Source organism: Choloepus didactylus, chromosome X, assembly GCF_015220235.1.
Source record: "Choloepus didactylus isolate mChoDid1 chromosome X, mChoDid1.pri, whole genome shotgun sequence".
NCBI lineage: Eukaryota > Metazoa > Chordata > Mammalia > Pilosa > Megalonychidae > Choloepus > Choloepus didactylus.
This window is the reverse complement of record NC_051334.1, coordinates 188632801-188641504: the sequence shown is the minus strand read 5'-3', so window position 1 is coordinate 188641504 and position 8704 is coordinate 188632801. Positions and strand designations below refer to the sequence as shown.

General features: G+C 38.7%; 1 pseudogene; it reads left to right on the top strand.

The window, feature by feature from the left end:
• The first annotated feature begins 596 nt into the window (after positions 1-596).
• Positions 597-2753, top strand: LOC119522535 (annotated as a pseudogene).
• Positions 2754-8704: the final 5951 nt, after the last annotated feature.

Below are 8704 nucleotides of genomic sequence, written 5' to 3'. Positions count from 1 at the left end.
AATCCTCGGTGAATCTTTCAACAATGGCCTGTGATTTGCATGTATTATTCATTCTATCCTAACCCCAAAATGCAGATATAGCTACCAAAAAGAATACAGTGATTTTTGGTATAATTGTTTAAGAACAATACTGTAAATTTATTAATATTTTTTATTCCATAGGGAAAAAAATTTACTTGGCAGAACAATTTTTAAATTTCCTATAATACTGTTATTCTTATGTGTGATCATATAACAGACTTACATTGATGCCTGTTTGAGTATTCAAGCATATCCAGAACCACAGGATTTTCAACTTTCCTTATACTATATGCCATGGTTTAAATCTAGGCCTTCTAAATTGGCATTTCTCACTCTTTGTTCCCTTTCCCTTGAATATGTCATATACTCTTTGTTCTCACTCTTTGTTCCCTTTCCCTTGAATATGTCATATACTTTTCCCCAGATCCCAGACATGCCAAAGTTCAAAACCCCACATGCTGGATACCAACATGTGTCTCAATGGAAACATATGAGGATTCTGTTAAAGTGTAGGTTCTGATTGAGTACATCTGTGTTGGAGCCTTGGCTGCTGAATTTCTAATAAACCCTAGGCGATGCTGCTGCTGTTAGTCTGTGGCCCTGCTGGAGAAGCAAAGCCCTATATGGCTTCCTCAACTTTTATGAGCCTTTTAAAGGAACCCAAAGTGGAAAACGACTTCACTTGCCCCATACCTAACCTCCTTTGTTCCACTCTTCTTGGTGCTTTTCTCCTTCATGTACGCTATTCTGACATTTGTCTCGTCAGAATGGGTTCATTTGGATGTTGGATGCAGTTGAGAAATGCACAAAGCAAAATTAGAAGGAAGATGTGATTGGGAGGAATTGCTTTTAATTCTGTCTTCATTTTACATGTGCCTGTACTAATCCCTCCCTACAGATCTTCTTTGGTAATGTGGATTCATCTGGGATAAAATATAATATTTTTAACCCTCCAATTATTGCTCGGTTCATCCGTTTGCACCCAATGCACTATAGCATGCGCAGCACTCTTCGCATGGAGTTGATGGGCTGTGATTTAAACAGTAAGTACCAAGCCATCGCATATCTTTCCCTCCCCACCATGGGTAGGTGACCAACCATCCTAGTGTCCCATGTACTCATGTTCTCAAGACATGGAACTATCCATGCTAAAACTGTCACAGTGCTGGAAAAATCCAGAATTAGGTCACTTAAACCAAGGGATCAGATCCCCTGGGGCAGCTACCCACCTATATTACTATTAACAAGGCAAATCAAAGTCAAGCAGAGCTGAGCAGAGCTAACCAGAAAGCAGTGGGTATGTTAACAATAGCAGAATCTGTGCAAAAGTAAATACCAGGGAAAATGATATCATGGTGACAGTAGCCTTAGAGTGTCAGTGGAAGCAGCCCAGTGGAACCTATGCTGCAGCAAGTCCATGTGATAACATTCTCCTTTCATTTCCTTGAGGTTGCAGCATGCCACTGGGAATGGAGGTAAAACAGTATCAGATGCACAGATTACTGCCTTATCGTACTTTACCAATATGTTTGCCACCTGGTCTCCTTCACAAGCCCAACTTCATCTCCAGGGGAGGGCCAATGCCTGGAGACCCCGGATAAGAAGCAGCACATTTGCCATTTAACTGACCCAGAACATGGATCAGTGGTTGGGGAAAAAACAGGGATAGCCTTTCTTGTTTCTTCAGAAGTACTTATGCCTAGTGGTTTTTCCAAAAATGGGGGTCAAGGAAGGTTAACTATGGGCAGAATACCCCACAGGCATTTATGGATGTGATGTTCCATGTTATTTCATGAGGGAAATTATCCTAATTGAACTTCCTGGAAAAAGAATCTCTATATTCAGTACTGGGCTAATATCTGACAAAGAATTTTAGTAGCTTAAGTCTATTTTTACAGAGAAATATCAACAATTCTCTTTCTTTCCAGTTTTCTCAGTGCCTAAAAGGAAAGGGTCACAACCATGCACAGTGTATTGGGCATAGTTCTTTTCCAGTATGTGATTTCAATCACTGAGAAGCTTTTTGAGATGAATTAGCTCTGCTCTTCCAGGGGTTTATTTTAACCAAAACAGGTTGTATATCACATTGCCAAACAGTTTATAATCTGATCACTGCAAATATATTTTTTCTAGGTAGACAATGACTTACTATATGAAAGTCATGTAGGAAGTCTATGTACAGCTGATATATTCCTTCAGCAGACATTTACTGGGCATGTATTAAGTGGCTGACTCTGAAGAAACAGAGATGAACCATGCAAAATTCCTTCTTTCAAGTTGCTTAGAGTCTAATATGGGAGACTGACAAATAAACAGAACATTAAAATGTAAAGTAGTAAGTGTTCTGATATGATAAAGAAGAGATTTGGGGGTTTCTGGGAGCAAACAGTGACCAAAAGGATACTAGTCCAATACTAACTTCCTCAGGTGAATAATCCAAAGGAGTGGTTGCAAGTGGACTTCCAGAAGACAATGAGAGTCACAGGAATAGCCACCCAGGGAGTGAAATCTCTCCTTACCAGCATGTATGTGAAGGAGTTCCTCATCTCCAGCAGTCAAGATGGCCACCACTGGGCTCTCTTTCTTCACAATGGCAAAGTAAAGGTATGCTGGTCTCATAGGAAAGGCACAAAACCTCTCCTAGAACTTGACATCTAGAAACATAACAAGATTCCCAAGACCTGTTGACCTTTAACTTTAGTGACCCAGACGGTCTTTCTCCTTGATCTATATTTGCTGGTAAAGTCAACAAATTGTGTTGAATAGAAAACATGACATAAAGCCTTGCTATCCTGAGTAAACAGGGAAGAAATAGCTCATTTAAATGGTCTCTTGTATCTTGTTTTTCACTAAGAATTAACCATAGTATGACCCCTACCAACCTCTCTAACACAGTCTCCTCCCTTTTCTTTCTAAGCTCCAGCCATACTAAGAGATTCTCATGTCTCTAAATATAGAAAGTTCTTTCTCACACAAGGCTTTTTCTCACACATTCCTTCTATCTAGAATGTTTTTCTATCTACCTCTCACTGCCCCTTTTACCTGGCTCATTCTTCATGTCTCAGATAAACATCACTTCCTTCAAGAACTCCCTGAGCCTTCAAGGTTTGATTAAAAATTTCTGATTCTAGCAGTTTTATGGACTAGAATCTAGACAATAGATATTCTAAAGGAAAGTCCCATTTTAAAAAGACCATGTCACTGATAGTCCATACTTCTTAAAGCATTGCTGCATTTGAATGAAGATAAAGGAATATCCAGCCTCCCCCAAACATCAAAAATCAATGAGCTTTTAATTTAAAATAATGAGCTTAAACTGGATCAGGAAGAGATAAAATTTAGCAAATGTAAAAGGGAAGACATTCCCTGAGGAAAAATGCATGTTATATGATTATTAGGAGACTAAGCTTTGGGCTAAATGCAAGGAGAACAGAACCTGAGGCTTCTGCATTAAATCAGGATCTTCAGAAGGGAGCTAAAGTGGTTGCAAATCAGTAGCAACCCCTGGCATCTGGAAGAAGCATTCTCCAATCCACTGTGGAAGAAAGCATCTCCAGTTTAGGTCTCCAGAATTTCTACACATTAAAATCAAACAAATATAAAATCAAAAAACTAATATCAGCAAAAATGTAAGGTGACCTTGAGTACAAATAAGCAGAAACAACCAATGCAGAGTTAGAATCTGAAGAACATCAGTTTTTGACATTTTCAGATACAGAATATGAAGTAATTATGCATAAAATGTTTAAAACAGTGATATATGAAAACAGAAATAAATGACAGATAATCAAAAATTACTAGGGAGTTTTGAAAAACAACAGAACTTTTAGAAATGATAATATGTTTGTTGAAGATTAAAAATCAAAGAATAATTTAAATAACAGAGTAGGCACAGCTGAAGAGAAAGGTAATCAATGGGAAGATATAGCTGAAGAAATTACCCAAATATAGCACAGAAGATGAAATCACAATGGAAAGTTTGAGCTTTAGAGTATACAGCTATAAAGTCTAACATGACTAATTGAAGACCCAGAGGGAAAGAAGAAAAATATTGGGGAGGAGACAACATTTAAAAGAATAAGCGGTGAAGTTTCCAAAACTGATGAACAATATCAATTCCCAGATTCAAGAATCCAAGCATATTACAAGCAAGATAACTAAAAGAAAGTCTATAACTGTCACATTATAGAGAAATGGTATAAAATCAAAGACAAAAAGAAAATCTTAAAAGAAATCAGGAAGAGTGACATCACTGAAAATGGCAGAGTAAGGAAATCCACTATCTGGCCCTCCACTAAAACTTCAATTTAGCTGGGAAAAACTGTCAGAAACAATTTTTTGAACTCTAGAACCTAATTTTTAAAAAACATTTACAACAATCAAGAGAGTACTTAATGAAGAAAGAAGCTGCTAAATTTCTGCATTTAAGGAAATATCCGTCAAATCATTAGCTGACCACAAAGCTAATGGAATAGAGACTTCAGTGATGAAAAATGACAAAGAATACATTCTATACAAAAATAGGTTAGAAAAGTCACAAAACAAACAAACAATACAACCTACAATAGGCAGCAACAGAAAATCCTGTGGAGGGAAAATAATCTAATTTCCAAAGTTGCCACATTATAATTTTGCAAATATCCAGTTTTCAACAACAAAAAATATGAGGCATGCAAAAAAAAATATGGCCCATTCCAGTATTAAAATAATTCACAGAAACTGTCCCTGAGAAACCCTAGACATTTTGCTTACTAGACAAAGACTTTAAATCAACTATCTTAAATATGCTCAAAGAGCTAAAGTACGTAATTGACAAAGAATAAAAAGTAAGCAAGTGAATAATGTCTTACCAAATACAGATGATCAAAAAAAGATAGTAGTTACAAAAAGTGGAACCAAATAGTACAATAATTGGGATAAAAATTCACTAGAGGGTTTCAACAGCAGATTAGAGTAGGCAGAAGAAAGAATCAGCTTGAAGATAGGTCAATTGAAATTATCCAGCTTGAGGAACAGAAATTAAAAAGAATGGAGAAAAATGAACAGAGACTAAGGCATCTGTGGGACATCATTAAGCATACCAACATATGCGTAATAGGAGTTCCAGAAGGAAAGGAGAGAGAGAAAGGGGCAGAAAGAATATCTGAAGATCTATGTAAAAAAAATTCCTAAATTTTTGAAAGACATGAATCTACACACCCAAGAAATGCAACAAATTCAAAGTAGAATTTCAGTGGTTTGGAGTTGGGTACCCAGAAAAACATGTTCTTAAACTTAATCCATTCCTGGAGAGAGTTCAGGAGAGACTAGGTAGAAAAGAGAAAAGATGAGTGTGGAACCTAGTGGTTGTAGAACATAAATAAAATCACTTCCAGAAAGAGGAATTCCCACCCTGAATGGTGAAATAATAATGGGTCTAAGACCTGTTGGATTATAGTACTGGCTTCTGGGGTGTCGAAAGGAAGGTTTGTGGCACTAGAGGTGGCAGTCTTGGAGGCTTGGTGATGAATGAAAGAAGGAAGCAAATCATAGAATTTCAACATCCTATGAAAACAAAAATGAATCACAAGACATACAAACCTCTTCCTGTCCTATTAAAGAAACTGCACTCTAATTTATCAACAGTAGAGGGTACTCTGTACTAAGAAACTTAATAAATTGCCCAAATCTCTCACCCCTGCCTAGATAAAATCACCTCTTTTTCCTGGAAAAAAGAAAATATAAGAAATTTCTAAATGAACAAAAAATGGCAGATGAGGTAGATGGTATTATTGTTCTTTATTTTTTATTCCCTCCTTCCTTGTCTGCCCCACAGACTTTGGATTTAGCCATGGGCTTACTTTGATAATTGGAATGTGAGTAGACAAGACATATACCACTACCAAACAGAGGTTTGAAATGTGATTGTGCGCTTGCCTCAGGCCCTTGTGCTGCTGCCCTCTGCCATGAGATAAAAATATCAAGACTGGGGCTGCTCCTTCAGCCTGAATCCCAGAATAAGAAGACATATATTGCAGAGCCTCAGCCTGTAGCAGAGCTGCAGCTAACCCAAAGCCCTCTTGTAGGTTGAGCAAAAAAAAAAAAAATGTTTATGGCAAATCACTGAAATTTTGAGGGAGGGGGTTGCAATTATAGCAAGAGCTGACTAACAGGGCATACAGCATTCAAAGGAATATAACATCCACACAAATCCCCCATAAAACCACAAATCAGAGGAGGGATTCTGGAAAGATGAGGGAGTTGGGTGACCCAGGACTCAGTCCTTCCACCAAGATAGCTATGAACAGGCAGGAACTACCTGCAACAACTATTTTGAAACTCCAGAGGCCAGCATCCAAGGAAAAGCAGGAGGAAAGGCTGATAAATTATGGTAAAGAACAATAAATTGCTCTCTCCATGAGCACTTTCTGTGGTCATTCCCCATGCTAACAGCAGGACACCATGAGGTCCAACCCCTGGCTAACTCACTGGTGACAGAAAGGAACATAAAAATCCTCTTCCAGAAGACCAGGGCTGGGCACAACAGATCACTGATGATAGCTTCTGATTAGAAATTTGGATCACTGGGGACCTGGCTCTGAGAGTGGCCATTGTTTCAACTGCACACCTCCTCCCTTCACCCTGGACAAAGGCAATGATGGCCATCGTTTGAAACTGCCCTAGACAAAGGCCAAGGCAGAGGAGACTTAGAGACACTATGCTTCCTCGGGGATATGGGGAACAATTAGCTGAAGAGTAGCATTTGCTGGGCAGGCCAAGAAAGCTCAGCTTTGGGAAGCCATGGAAGAAGTTTTGGCACCCTTCCTGATCCCCTCCCCAGGGCACTTTGGAGCTGGTCTACACCACCTTTCCCTTTTCAACTGGGAAAGACCAAAATGAGACAGTCCTCTCCAGCATGCCCCTCTTCCAAGAATTTGCCCTGCAGGCAAAAGCAGCTTGAGACAACAAAAGGAGTGAAAGAAACTACAGAAGGGGACAGTCTGGGGCAAAGGCTTGCCAACTTCAAACACCAAGAAGAGGGAGGCCTGTCTCCTGGGAAACAGAGGGGACAACAACATACCTGTAAACGGGAACTCTGAACCAAATATCAATCACAAGCTCAGAACAAGACAGAGGCCAATAAAGACTGGGAAAACCCTGCACATGGCATTTGCCTTGGGCAGACCTTTCTCATAGGAGGGCTGAAGCTCAAGAAAATCTGTCTTATCATCAGCTCATTACAAAGCCAAGAAACAGACATCCCAGGGAGGAAATCCCAGAGTTAATAGTTTAAAATATTAAAATGTACAGTGGCACCAAAAGAGTACAAGACAAACAAAGAAACAGAAAATGATGGCCCATACAAAGGAAGAGAAAAAAATACAGTAAACACTAATGAAGAAGACAAGAATGTGGACATACTAAACAAAGCCTTTTTAAAAATGATCTTAAAAATACTCAAGAAGATGAAGGGAAAAACAGAGAATAAACTAAAGGATATCAGGAAAACAGTGAATGAGCAATATGAGAATCTTAGTAAAGAGAGAGAAATTTCAAAAAGAAACCAAACAGAATTATTGCAATTGAAGACCACTGTGATGGTTAAGTTCAAAGGTCAACTTGGCCAGGTGATGGTGTCCATCTGTTTGGTCAAGCAAACACTGTCCTGATTGTTACAGTGAGGACATTTCATGGACTAAATCATTAGTAAGCTGATTGCATCTATGGCTGATAACATCTACAATCAACTGAGGAGATTGCCTTCAACAATGGAGACATCTCATCCAATCAGCTGAAGGCTTTAAAAGGAGAAGTGATGATTTCATCAGTCAGAAGACAGAATTTCCATCTCTATTTCAGCCAGCCAGCTTCTCCTGGGAAATTTATCGCAAACTTTCATTAGATTTTAGTTTGATGGGAGCTTCAGATAAGCCTATGTGGGACCCGACTTCCAGGGGTGTAAATCTTCCCGGCAATACAGAATATGACTCCTGTGGATGAATCTGGACCTGGCATCATGGGATTCAGAACATCTTCTTGACCAAAAGGGGGATGCAAAATGGAATGAAATAAAGTTTCAGTGGCTGCGAGATTTCAAATGGAGTCGAGAGGTCACTCTGGTGGACATTCTTATGCACTATATAGATAACACCTCTTAGGCTTTAATGTATTGGAATAGCGAGAAGTAAATACCTGAAACTACCAAACTCCAACCCAGCAGTCTGGACTCCTGAAGACAATTATATAATAATGTAGATTACAAGGGGTGACAGTGTGATTGTGAAGACCTTGTGGATCACACCCCCTTTATCTAGGGTATGGATGAGTGGAGGAATGGGGATAAAAACTAAAGGACAAATGGGGTGGGATGGAGGGATGATTTGGTTGTTCTTTTTTCACTTTTATTTTTAATTCTTGTTCTGGTTCTTTCTGATGTAAGGAAAATGTTCAGAGATAGATTGTGGTGATGAACACATAACTATGTTATCATACTGTGGACGGTGGATTGTATATCATGGATGATTGCATGGTGTGTGAATGTATTTCAATAAAACTGAATTTAATTAAAAAAAAGAATGGCTTAGCGATTTTTGAAATCTGGTATGTTTTGCAAATCAGCATTATTGACTGATTTGGTTTTCCAATTCCCTATCCCCACCCTATCACCTGGTAACCTATGTTCTAGATTCTGACTCTATGAGTT